The sequence below is a fragment of the Dipodomys spectabilis genome, unplaced genomic scaffold (assembly GCF_019054845.1).
Source record: "Dipodomys spectabilis isolate Male_0828 unplaced genomic scaffold, ASM1905484v1 ptg000301l, whole genome shotgun sequence".
Taxonomy (NCBI): Eukaryota; Metazoa; Chordata; class Mammalia; order Rodentia; family Heteromyidae; genus Dipodomys; species Dipodomys spectabilis.
In genome coordinates, this window is record NW_024870978.1 from 13,473,480 (window position 1) to 13,487,987 (window position 14,508).

Here is a 14,508-nt window from a genome sequence, read left to right on the forward strand (position 1 = left end):
CAAAATACAATTAAGTAATCCACTATCTAGGAACAATTGTCCAGACCTAAGAGTTAAGTGTCTTGGGAGTTAGAGGCAGGGTTTTTTGAGCTTTATCCAAAGGGAGGGAATAAAGTTAAAATCCATAGATTACTTTGTAGAATCAAAGTGGTAATACAAAATGAGGATCACTAAAAAAATCTCTGTGCTATTTGGGTTTTTTATTGTTGCATATGAATTTTTGGATTACTTCTATTTCATTGAGGAGTGAGATTGGGATATTGGTAGGTATCACATTGAATTTGGATTTAGCCTTTGGCAGTATTGTCATTTTCATGATGTTATTCCTCCCAATCCATGACCAAGGGTGGTTTCCCACTTCCTTAGTTCTGCTTTCATTTTCTTTTTCAGGTTTTTAAAATTTCCGTCATAGAGGTCCTTCACCTCTTAACTCCTAGATATTTTATTTCTTGTGTGGCTTTTAAAAAGGGGTTTCTTTCCTAATATCACCAGTATTCTTATCATTATTGGAATACAGGAAAGCCATTGATTTCTGAGGGTGAATTTTATACTTGGCTAGTTTGCCAAAGTTTCGGATCAGCTTAATAATTTGGGAGTGGAGTCCATGCGGTTCTTTAAATACAGGATCATAACATCTGCAAAGAGGGAGAGTTTTACTTCATCTTTCCCTATTTGGATCCCTTTAAATTTGCATCTTGTATTATTGCCCCTGCTAGCATTCTAATACTAATTTGAAGAGTAGTGGAGAGAGCAGTCATTTTTATCTCATTCCTGAATTTATAAGAAATGGCTTTAAATTTTCAACATTAAGTATAATGCTAGCTGTGGGTTTGCCAAACCATAGCAGAAAGAACAGCACTGGAGCATTATCAGTTCCAAATTTCAAACTCTACTAAAAAGCCATAGTAAAAGAACAGCTTGGTACTGGCACAAGAATAGACCTGAGGATCAATGGAATAAGACTGAAGACTCAGAAATAAACCCACTGACCTATAGCCACCTAATCTTTGACAAGGGAGCTAAAAAATAGGATGGAAGAAAGACAGCCTTTTGAGTAAATGGTATTGACAAAATTGCTTCAACACCTGAAGAAAACTAAAGGTAGATATGTATATATCACCCTGCACGAGAATCAATTCCAAATAGATCAAAGACCTCAAAATAAAAGAAGACACCATTAAAACATTACATGAAGGAATAGGAGTAACTCTAGGGCTTTTTAGAACAAGCCGAAATTTTCTTAATAGAGAACTGGAAACAAAAGAAATCTAAGACAGTTTGGACAATTGGGTTTGCATGAAACATCAGAGCTTCTGCAAGGCAAAAGTCATAGCTAGCAAGATCAATAGAAAGCCCACGTTCTGGGAGAAGATCTTCACGAGTAATAAAACGGACGAGGTTTTATATCTAAAATATACTTAGGACTCAAAAAGTTAAATCACCTGACAACAAATCCTCAAAGAAACAACTGCTCCATAATTAAGTGGGCTAAAGACTTAAAGAGAGACTTCTCTGAAGAGGAAATAAAAATGGCCATTAGTCTCATGAAGAAATACTTAACTTTTCTAGCCATAAAAAGGAGAGCCTGGCATAATATATGACAAACATTAAGGGTAAACAACTACCAATTGTGAATACGGTCCCAAGCCAAACTCTCCTTTACATTTAAAGGACATATAAAAATATTTCATGACAAAGAAAGCGTGAAACAACATATCTCCACCAAATCATCAGGGTAGAAGTTAATTAAATATACCCTATATAAAGAAGATCAAGAAGAACAGGAACTGGTTATATAAAATGTTCCCTAACAGAGAACAAGGTAAATATATTAACAGTAGGTGAGGCACAACTCCTAATAGCAGGGGTATAAAATAGCAGGGCTTATCAGATATTTCTCAGTCTTAACTTTCAATATCAATGGAATTAAATTTCCAATTAGAAAACAGATCAGATAGTAGTCTCAAAAAACAAGACACATCCATCCAGTGTCCACAAGAGATACATTTTATTGACAAAAACAAACATACTCAAACTGAAAGGCTGGAAGGAAAATTTTCAAGTAAATGGACACCATAAACAGGCCACAGTAGAATTACTAAAATAAGATAAAATAGAATTCAAATTAAAATTAGTAGGTAGAGACATTACATATTGATAAAGGCAACTCTCAATTAGGATGATATAACAAGTGTAAATATCAATGCCCTGAATCCTGGACCACCCTACATCATCAACCAAATACTAAACAACCTAAAAACACATCTCAAACCATTATTGTTATCCATTGATTGGTTATACTGGAAAAACTCAACCAATAAACTGAAGACCTAGCTAACTACATTGACCACCTACCCCTAACAGACATCTACAGAATATACATTCAGTATCAGTATATACATTCTTCACAGCAGGTCATGGAAGATTCTCCAAAATAGAACCTATCCTATGTCACACAGAAATTCTGTCCAAATTGAAAGAAAATTAATTGAATTCACATATCTTTTCAGACCACAAAAGAATAAACTTAGAATTAAACAGCTAAAGCAAAAACCAAAAAAAGGTCAAACCCATGAAGAGTGAACAACACACTGCTGTATGACCAGTGGGGCACTGAAGAGATTAGAATAGAAATCTGACAGTTTCTGGAAGTTAACAAAAATGAATACACAAAATACCAGCTCCTCTGGGACATATTAAATGCAATACTTAGTGGAAAATTTATAACTTTGAATGCCTACATCAAGCAATTGGGGAAATCTCAAATCAAGATTTCATTTCATTTTAATTACGGTCTGTTATTAGGACTCCCACAGACACCAAAATCAGAGGATGCCAATTAACCTGATAAAATGCATAATAAAATTTTTATAATTAATATAACATGAAGATTTTAATATTAATAACGTTAAAAATACTTGTATTCACATTATATAATATATTGAAATCCTTTAGTTTCATCAATTTTTAGAATATTTATAACTAAATGTAAATTGTCTGTAAATAGTTATTTGATGTTGTATAAAAAATGAGAAAAAGATTTTCATACATATTACTACAAATCCAAACAGATTCACCTAGTTATTTATGATCCTTCATTTGTTGGTTTCATTCATGCATGGATAACATGCAAAGAAGAAAATTGCAAACTTGACTTTACTAAAGGATTCATTTCATGGAGTTTATGTTGGGCTAAATAGATTTTATGAATTAAATTGTTTTGTCCCATCCTTTCTCCCTCCCTTCTTTCCTTTCTTCTTTGCTTCCTCCTTCCTTCCCTCCATCCCTACCTCTCTCTTTCTCTCTTTCCTATCTTTCTTCCTTTCTTCTTTTCCTTCTTTCTTCCTTTCCTTCTTTCTTTCTTTCTTTCTTTTTTCTTTCTTTCTTTCTTCTTTCATCTTATATTCCTCTCTTCCTTTTACTCAGAATATTTCTTATGGCAATAGAAAAAAATCCCAACTGTTGTACTCTAAGGTGTTATGAGTAATTATAAATATTAACTAGATTAATATTAATTTTAATAGCCTATGTTATATCTTAAGACAAATTATACTAAAAACAACTTCTCAAATGTTCCAAGATATGTAACAAATATGACTTTTCATGATATTGTTTATTTCTTCAAACTAAAATAAGCATTTAGACATAATATTGCATGTGTGTGTGTTTTGTTCTTGTGATTTTAACTCAAGACCTATACCTTAGTTGTTGTTTTTTTCCTCAAGGGTATTGCTCTATCATTTGAGCCACAATTCTATTTCTGGCTTTGTGTGTGTGTGTGTGTGTGTGTGTGTGTGTGTGTGTGTGTGTGTGTGTGTTGTAATGTGTGTGTGATTAATTGAGATGTGTCTCACAAACTTTCTTGCCAAGGCTGACTTTGAACCCCAGCTTCCTGAGTAGCGAGGATTACAAGCTTGAGACAGCCATATTTAGCACAGATTTAATATATCCAAGAATAAAATAAATTGTATTATTTGAATTCTAGATGCTCAATTTAACAAATTAACATTTAGATATTTATTCAGTTATTAAACCTGAACCTGCATTGTGAAAAATATTTTTCATTTTTATGAAAAAATATGCACTCAAAGGTTTAAATGACAGAATCTTTAGACAAATTGCAATACTCTATTATTCAAAAGCAAAAAAGGGATCGTTAATCAAATTTCTCATGTAAGCTAAAAAGTAAAAGGCTGTGTCAGGGTGAATGAAGCAATTTTTCATTAAATTAAATATTATATACTGTGGCCAATATTACATACTGTGATTTTCTATTCTTTTAAACCTAAACTTTTTTAGGTCTTGTAAATTCATACATTTTGTGAGTATATAAAAATCTTGATTACTAGTCATGTATTTCTGAGGTTTGATTACTAAGTCATTTCAGAGAAACAGTGAATTTCATGTATTTTATGTCAACAGTGATTTTTAGAAATTGAATCAACCTCATAGGAAAACTAAAGCAAGATATTTAATCACTTATCCAATTATTCCTATAGACTTGAAGATAACTAATTTTTGAATGTTAGGAAATTCATTTTATACCTACTCTCTAAAGAATAATTCTGATAAGTGATAATGATAGTATTTATTTTTCCTTCAACTTGAAGGAAAGAACTTCACTATAGATGACAAATACTTGAATAGAAATGTCATAAAATTATGAAAAATTCAAGTCATTATGAGTTAGATGAAATAGTCATTTTTGAAGGTCACAAAATGAAGCCTCTGGGAGCATCCTTATCCGTTAAATAAAATGTATTTTCACTCAAAATATTTCATTCATCTCTTCAGCAATGGTATAACCAAACCACCTCTATGCCAAATAGCATCTCAGGTATTTAAGAATAGAAGTTATCACAATTGTATAGAAAGATCTACCCACCAGTCTAGAAATTAAATCTAAAATTATAAAGGATTGGGATTAATAATTTGGTTTCACTATGTTGCCATAAAGAGGTGAAACCTTTCGCGTGGGCATAGTAATAGAGATTAGGTCACTGAGAACTTGTGATCAAAGAAGGTTTAATATCAAAGTCCTTTCTTCCTCTTCCTTCGTTTACTTCTCTGTCTCCTTCTCCTTTTCCTTCTCCCTCTCCTTCTTCTCCTCCTCCCCTTTCTCCCTTTCTCACTCTTATTCTTCCTTTTCTTAACTTCCTCGCTTCCATGAATACACAAACTCCATCACATCTTCCTGATATGGGGTACTGTACCACCACCAACCAAAAGCAATGAGAATAAGAAATGTAAATTGAAAGGTATAAAATCAGAAACCAAAATTAATCTTTCCTCCTTTAAAGTTAATTTTATAAAGTATTTTGTCATATCAATAGGAGACTGACACAGCATGTTCTCATTTATTATAAGGGATAAGATTTACTGGAAATAAATTTGGCCAACATTGTCCTAATGAAATAATTGATTAAATTAATCATATTGGACAAATTTACTTTAAAATATCAGATATACTTCAATAAGAGTCAAAAAATGTGTTCAGAGGGAGAGTGGAGGTGAAACTAGAGCTAAACAAGCTCTAACATTGAAAGCAGTTTTACTGTTCCAGTGAACAGTCCTAGGCTAGAGAATCACACCAAGTGTCGCTTCACAGTACACAGAGTTTGGCCAGACAGGGAAAATCCAAGCAAGGACACAGATCAGAGAACTTGCTGGTAGCCACAGCTGTGGCGGCCGTGGCAACAGTGGTAGTGGTCATAGCAGCCATACCTATAACAAATTGTCCAGGACAAAGTTGCCAGACACAGCGGGACAGTGGATTCTACTCACCACCAGTAAGAACTGACAAGGAGCAGATATCTTCATACTGCAGATAGCAAACCAGAGATGGCCAAGGAACCAAGACTCTGACGTGAGTAGAATGGTGACATCCTAACTCCTTCTCAGGGAGCAGAGGAGGTAAGGCCACTCCTCCCTGCCACCACCACCGGAGATCTCCATCTTTGATACTGAAAAAGGCCCATTTGAACAGCTATCTCCAACTCAGGCTTGGAAGAAAACAAGATCCATTTAGGAGGTCACAGGAACCTGACCTGACTTGCCAGGCTCAGTTCCACCCAAGAGAAATCACCCAGCCCAGGCAAAGAAGCTCCGCCCTTAGAGGAGTGACTTTCTTCACTCTGTAAACAGAGCCAGAGGCTGTCCCTCCCTACAGCAGCCTTGACAATCAATTGAAATTCAGTAAACATAAATGCTGAGAATGGATCCAGACTGGGCTGTGTATCTCAGAATCTAGCACCTCAGGGAAAAGCAACTGTTTGCTGAAAGGCCTCAGCCCTACCCAGAACCTAGACTCATCACAGCATCTCAAAACTAGAAGAAACAGTCATCTCCCTCTTTTGTGATACTCAAAGCAGATCTCGCTCCCACTGAACTAGCCTGGGAGGAGGATCACAAAATTATGGGTAATGCCGAGCATTTTTCTGCCTGCTCAAACAAATTGACTTAAGCAACTAATCAAGCCACAGGAAAAACAAACACCACAAACAGACCAGAAAATCCACCAAGAGACAGGTTATGGACACAGGGGATATAGAGTATCTTCATATTCTACCCCCACAAAAAAAATCAAATTAGTCTTTTGTACCTTACCTTAATTTTAATTTTTTAAAATAATAATGTTTTCTATTAATCTTTTTCTTCTCATCATTATTTTATGTGTAAATGTGTGTGTGTGTGCTTTTAAAAAAAATCTCTTCTGACCTTTTGGTCCTTATTTTTTTATTCTTTTCATTTTTTTCTCTTTCTTTTTTGTGAGACTTAATTGTTATTTTGATCATCCCCAGATATTTACCCATCGTCGTATATTAGATATTATGCCCCGTTGTGTACACACTTAATCCAGAAATTTATTACTCAGTTCACAACCTCTTAGGCTAAAATTCTTTAAGAGCAGGGCTGGGAAGGTGGCTCAGTGGTAGAGTGCTTGCCTTGCATGCTCGAGGCCCTGGGTTCATTTCCTCAGCACCACATAAGCAAAAAGAAAAAACCCTGAAGTGGCGCTGTGGCTCAAGTGGTAGAGCGCTAGCCTTGAGCTGAAGAGCTGAGGGACAGCGCCCAGGCCCAGAGTTCAGGCCCCACGACCGGACCCAAAAGAAAAATTCTTTAAGAGCAGTATTATCTCTCTTTATACCTATATAATTTTCAAGTAACTAATTTTAAGAATTTTTTTTTTTTAGTTTTTCATGTCTGCTTTCTATCCCTCCCTTCCTCTCATCCTATCCTTTTCATCTCTCAATATCATCCTTAAACACATAATTTTAAGTGTTTCACTTTTTAAATTTAAATTTTTTATTTCCATTTTTTCTTAATCTCGCTTCTATCATTCTGTCTAATACATTTCCCTCTCTAAGATTAGGACTTGGTTAAATATACTCACCTCTCCACATCCCTCTAATCCTATTTTTGCCCACATTTCTCCATAAAATTAATAATTTGTGGTTTGCCAAATTCTTCTTTGCTGTTCTTAGCCCATTACGACATAGTTGTTTGATATTGAATAAATTGTATCTGTTGAAAAATATTGTATCTGCAGACTTTTGTCTGTGCAAATACAGAACTTTGATTATACTTGCCTTAAAATTTTGTTATAGCAAAAAATTGGTGTTACTTTCATACTGACTGGGCAGAACAAGCCAGAAAAACACAAGGAAAATTGCAAGCCCAGATATCTGAACTCCCACTCAGGAAAATCAGTTGACAGCATAGTTAATATATAATCCAGAAGACAGTTCCCAAAAATCTCTACAAATGCTACTGGTAAACATGGTGAATGAAATGACTGAAAACCTGCAAAGGATTCAATGTGAGCGTGATAGGGAGAGAAAGATTAATACTGGAATCTCATGAGAGTGAGGAAGCTCCTCAAAGATTGACACAGGAATTGCATGAGCAGGATGAGAACAGTCAAAGAGAAATACAGGAAATGCATGAACATGAGGAAGCTAATCAAAGAGTAATACAGGACTTGGGAGAGCAGGATGATAATAGACAAAGATCAACATAGGCATTCATGGAATCCATAAACAGAAAGCTGAAAGAATTCAGGGAGACCACAAAGGCAATGATGAATGGAGCCCAACAGAAGGAGTGGGAGTACAAGGAAACCATAAACAATCAAGTAAGTGATTTGAGAATTAGCACAACACCGAATTAAGGAAGTAAAGAATTTCATACAAGATCTAAAACAAAGCTCCAACAAAGAATTTGAAGCCATAAAAGCTGCCCAATTAGAAGGAAAAGAAATAAAAAACAAAGTAGAAAATCTCGACAGTAGGTTAGACCATGCAGAGGAGCAAATTTGAGGGATTGAGGACAGCTAGGTTATTACAGAGAAAGAACATACAACTATCCAAGACAAATCCAAGAGATATGATAGATCTATTAAACATTTGGAAAACACTCTCAGAAGGCTTAATCTGAGGATAATTGGTGTAGAGGAGCACCTAGAAACAGAAGTTAATGGTCTAGGAAATTTGGTTAACATGATCCTAGCAGAGAACTTCCCAAACATGCAATAAGATAAGCCTATTTAGATACAAGAAACTTTTAGAACCCCAAATAGACCAGACTAGGGCAGGATATCTCACCATTACATTATAATCCACACTTGACCAATTCCAAGGAAAAAATCCTAAAAGCTGTCAAGTAGAAAAGATCAAATACTTACAAAGGGAAACCAATTCGAATCAGCTCAGATTTCTCAGTGGGGACAATTAAATCAAGAAGAGCCTGGAATGATGTAGGCCGTGTCCTAAGGAAAAACAACTATCAATCAAGCTTACTGTAACCAGCTAAGCTCTCTTTCATAACTGAAAGTAGAATAAAAGCCATCCATAGCAAAGAAAAACTGAAATAATATATCTCCAACAAACCAGCCCAATAAAAAAAATTAACGATGTGCTACACATAGGAAACCAACAAGAGCACAATAAAGACGAAGAAACCGCACCCAAACTGAGAATTCAAGAACTATAGGAAGAATCCAGTTGCTCCAGCCCCCAAGAAGTTGGATAGCATTGCAGGAACTCCCAAACACTTCTCAGTCCTAACTCTCAACATTAATGGAATTAACTCTCCAATTAAGTGACAGACTGTCTAGTTGGATTAAAAAGCAAGATCCTTCTATCTGCTGCCTTCAGGAGTCACATCTTGCTCATACAAACAAACACATTTTGAAAGTGAAAGGCTGGAACAAATTCTACCAAGCAAATGGCCCCCATAAAGAGGCTTGAATGGCAATCCTGCTATCAGATAAAATAGACTTCAAATTACAATTAGTGAGAAGACGTAAAGAAGGTCGCTACATACTAATTAAGGGATCTCCCCTTCAGGAGGATATTAAAATTCTAAATCTCTATTTGGCAAACAACGGATCACCCAGATTTATCCAAGAAACACTACTTTCCCTCAAATCTCACATAGATCCAAAGACATAAATTGTTGAAGAATTTAAATCACCACTATACCCACGAGATAGATTAAATCAGCAAAAACTCAACAGAAAAACTGCAGATCTAAACAACTGAATAGATCAACTAGATATAACGAACATCTACCGAATATTTCACCCAGCAGCATCACAATACAAGTTTTTCTCAGCATCACATGGAACAGTTTCCAAAATAGACCCCATTTTAGGTCATGAAGCAAACTTGTCCACATTCAGAAACATTGAAGTTTTACCATGCATTCTCTCACACCACAAGGGAATAAAATTAGAACTCAACACCAAAAGCCACCAAAGACAGTCCTGTAACACATGGAGGCTAACAACATAATGTTGAATCACCAGTGTGTCAGGGAAGAGATTAGTAAGTAAATTCAAATATTCATGATATGCAACAAAAAGGAACACACAAATTACCAGCTCTTCTGGGACAGAGCAAAGGCAGTACTCAGAAGGAATTTTATAGCTCTGAGTTCTTAAATCAACAAATTGGAGAGATCTTAAACCAACAATTTTATGAGATATCTGAACCTCCTTGAAAAAGAACAACAAGATAAACCCCAACCCAGTAGATGGAGAGAAATACTTAAAATTAAATGAATTAGAATTTTTTAAAAAATCCATAGAAAAAATCTACAAAACAAAGAGTTGGTTCTTCGAAAAAATTAACTAAACTGAAAGACCGTTAGCAAATCTTATCAGAAAAAGAAAATACACCCAAATAAATTCAGAGATGGGAATGGAAACATCACCACAGAAACAAGATTCAGAACATTATAAGGGAATGCTTCTCAAACCTTTATATTAATAAGTTTGAGAACTTGACATAAGTGGAATTTTTCCTAGCAAATATGGACATGCCAAAAATGAACCAAGATGAGATAAACCATCTTAACAGCCCCATATCAAGGATGGAAATAGAAGCAGCAATAAGAGACCTCCTATCTAAGAAAAGCCCAGGAATAGATGGATTTACAGTGGAATTCTACAAGTCCTTCAAAGCAAAGCTCAAACCAATAATCCTCCAACTTTTCAATGAAATTGAAAGGGAAAATTCACTACCGAACTCATTCTATGAAACCATAATAACTCTTATTCCAAAAACAGGCAGTGATTCATCAAATAACAAGAACTATAGACCCATTTCTTTGATGAATATTACGCAAAACTTCTCCACAAAATTTTGGCCAATCTACTTCAAAAATTCATCCAAAAAATCACGCATGACGATATAACATGTTTCATTTGAGGGATGCAAAGCTGGTTCAATATACACAAATCAATTAATATAACTCATCACATCAACAAAGAGCAAGGATAAGAACCACATGGTTATCTTAACAGATGCAGACAAAGCATTTAACAAGATCCATCAAACCCTTTATGATGATGGGTCTGACACATACACACAGAGGCACTTATATGATCAAACACATATATGGACCAACTCTCAGATTCTGTAGAAAAGTTAGAAAATATGTCCTGAGTAAGACTAAAATCAACTGATAATTTTTAATATTAGAAAGTTTTCAAGTGAAATTTCCCCAAAAACCTTGAGAATATTACGTGGATGGGAACAAAAATAGTAAGAAAGTCAAGTCATCATTAATAAAGGGATCAGATCCAGGAAAGAATGAATCAGAGACCCCTTCAGGTGCATCTGAAAATGTTCATATCCTGTGTCAAATGTTAGAACATCTTTGAAAATAGTACATGAACAGTCTGAGCCATCAGTCTAGTGGAAAATATTATTGGAGAAATTCAGAATTGCTAGTCTGTATCTAGATTAAATAAACCAACAAACTATGGTAGGACAATGTGATACAAGCCAGGAATTCTATCACTCAGACTTAAACAGGTAATTAGAGAGTGGAATGACATAGTGATACTTTCACTGGACTAGGTAGTATAATTTTGTCTCAATAAAACAAACCAAGAAAGGAATAAAAAATAAGTCAGAAAGGAACACACAGTTGGAAGTTTGGGCTAATTTTGTCCTTATGTTTTGAGAAGTCAAGTTTCCTATTGAACTGCAACTCATATATAATCCTCAGTTGTGTTTAAATATCGTCTGCATTACAGAACATTACTAGATGCAAAAGAGCTCATGATTACCAACCAAGAATTTGAAAAAGCAATAATCATTCTGTTAGATTTCAAAGAAATGATGAAATATTACAAAAGCATAAGCCTAGAGAAATAGGAAAGTTCATTTAATGTAGGATTTGTAGACCTGGCTAAATAAGAATTTAGATTTAAAATAAATATTTTTCTTTGTAATTTAATATTCTATAGGATACTATAAAATTGTTTTTAAGTAGAAGATTTAATTTAAAAATTCACAAATGATTCTAGCATTCTATTTGCCTAAAATATTCTTTCAAGTGAGGTATAATTAGAAGTTAATAGTTAAATTCAACAGTTCATAAGTAACATGATAATATGAATAATCTAGATAAAGTTGCCAAGAAATTTATGTTATTAATTTATGACTTTAGCAAAAGAGCAATTTTTTGAGACTTTGGTGCAACATGGTATGAAGAGAGTAATTGTGTGACATCTTTTTTTTCTACCAATACATAACACAGGAAGAAATTTCCTTAATTATGTACCTCTGTATACAATCAGAAAAATGCTAGGGTTAGGGTTTGTTTTTATTTTGTTTTTGTTGTTTGGTTTGTCCTAGGGCTTAACTTCTTGGCCTGGGCACTGTCCCTGAGCCTGTTTTTGCTCAAGGCTACTGCTCTACTACTTGAACCTCAGTGCCACTTGTGTCAGGCTTTTCGTGAGCAGTTTATTGGAGATAAGAATCTAAGGAACCTTCCTTTCTGGGTGGGATTTGAACCACAGTCTTCAGATCTTAATATTCAGACATTCAGATCTCCTGAATATCTATGATAGATAAAATATATAACTATAAATAATATTTGCAAGTGTTCTGATCTCAAGAATAACACTGGGTGGAAAATGATGCAGCAAAGTTTAGTGTAGTGTTCTTTCCACAATATGAAGGGCATCACATTAACAGAATGTAGTATTTTTTCACAATAGTTATATGCTTGTCATGTTGTGCATTTAAGGAATTTTAAGGTGCACATTACAAGTTGGAAATTGTTGAGCTAGGATGACTTTATGGCATAAAAACTTGGGATTGATGGTCATAGAAATAATGGCTTACTTTGATGAACAAATGTTTACTCTAGAGGAATTAATATAGATATTTCATAGTTTTACCTTCTGCCAGACTGTGGCTATTTTTTCTGTTGAATTTAAATATGTAATGCCGCATTGAAAACTGTACCTATTGCAGAATTAAATAAAATGCAAACAGGTACTGTTTTGAATGTCTCTAGTGTGGGATGTTCAGAATTTGAAAATGAGTAGTTAGTAACAATAGGAATGTTGAAGAACACATATACTCTGCCCTCTTAACAATTATTCAGTTTGAAAAGTTAGGAGTTTCCATAGAATTGAACTATTTCTGTTTTAGTATGAGACACTACTAAAATAATGTTTTTTTTCAAAATAATGGCAAGTATATTCTGAAAATATTGTATAGTTTCATAATATTCAAGATGATGCCCCTCTAATAAAGGGGTAATTAATTCAAATTAGTAGCCAAAATGTTCATTTCTTAAAAAGGTAATACACATAGAATAATATTTACTATACCAATACAGTGAAATTATATTTTATGCAGCTCATTTTTAATTTAATTTTATTATCAAGGTGATAGATAGAAGGGGTTGCAGTAATTGTAAGGTAGTGAATACATAACATGTTGAACTTTTTACCTGATCCCTCATTTTTCTCACAGTTTTCCTTCACCCCTATACCGCTCATAAGTTGTAATGTAAATTTCCAACATGTTGTTTTTGAGTATTGCTATTGCGCTGGTTTGCGCTTTGTTCTTTATATCACCATTTCGTTGTGCCTCTTCCCTTGCCAAATTAAGATAAATGTATATACAATACACAGGATACTGAAATCAAATATAACAGGGGATAAACCAAAGAGAAAACACAAAAGAAAAAAGAAATTAAAAACAGCAACCACAAACAGAAAACTGTGTTCCCATATCCAGGAGGTCATTTTGTTCATCATCATCTTATATGGTCATACAAACATAGTTATTGAGCAATTCTGCTCAATTGCTAGGACTATCCTAGACATTTCCAAATTACTACAAATGAGGAAAACACGAAATCTGTTTCTTTGTGTCTTGTTTATTTTACTTCCTAGGATTTTCCAAGTCTTTCCAGTTCCGTATGAATTTGAAGTATAAAATTCCACCGTGCATACATAAACCACATTTTGTCAATTCGTTAATCTACTGAGTGGCATATTGGTTTAAAACATGACTGCATATAAGTATCACTTAATGTCTTTCAAAAATGAGAGATGGGCCGGGCGCTGGTGGCTCACTCCTGTAATCCTAGCTACTCAGGAGGCTGAGATCTGAGGATCGCGGTTCAAAGCCAGCCCGGGCAGGAGAGACCATGAGACTCCTGTCTCCAATAAACCACCAGAAAACCGGAAGTGGCGCTGTAGCTCAAGTGGTAGTGCGCTTGCCGTGAGCTGAAGAGCTGAGAGACAGCGCCCAGGCCCAGAGTTCAAGCCCCACAACCGACAAAAAAAAAAAAAACCAAAAGCGAAAAATCAAAAATGAGAGATGACATTTCCCCAGACATTCTAAAAGCATGATTTCTAAGTAAGATAGGATTTTATGATGGTACGGGTTTTGAAATATCTGGATGAGTCTCATGTATATCTTGCACTGAATTAGGCAGGAAGATATCCAATATCATAGAGGACAAAACTGGTAGTGTCAAAAATATTTCCCTTGTGAAAGATATAGGAGGCTGCCAGAAGTATAAAGTAGTTCAGATAATTTTGAAGAATTTAGAAATGCAAGCTTAAGTATGTCTCTTTAAATAACAATTATATAAGTGGAAGGGCAAAAGAAGGGGAAGAGAAGAAAATGACTGACAGCAGATCATTGTTCCAAGATAGAGTATTAAAAGACATAATCTATAACTTTCAAG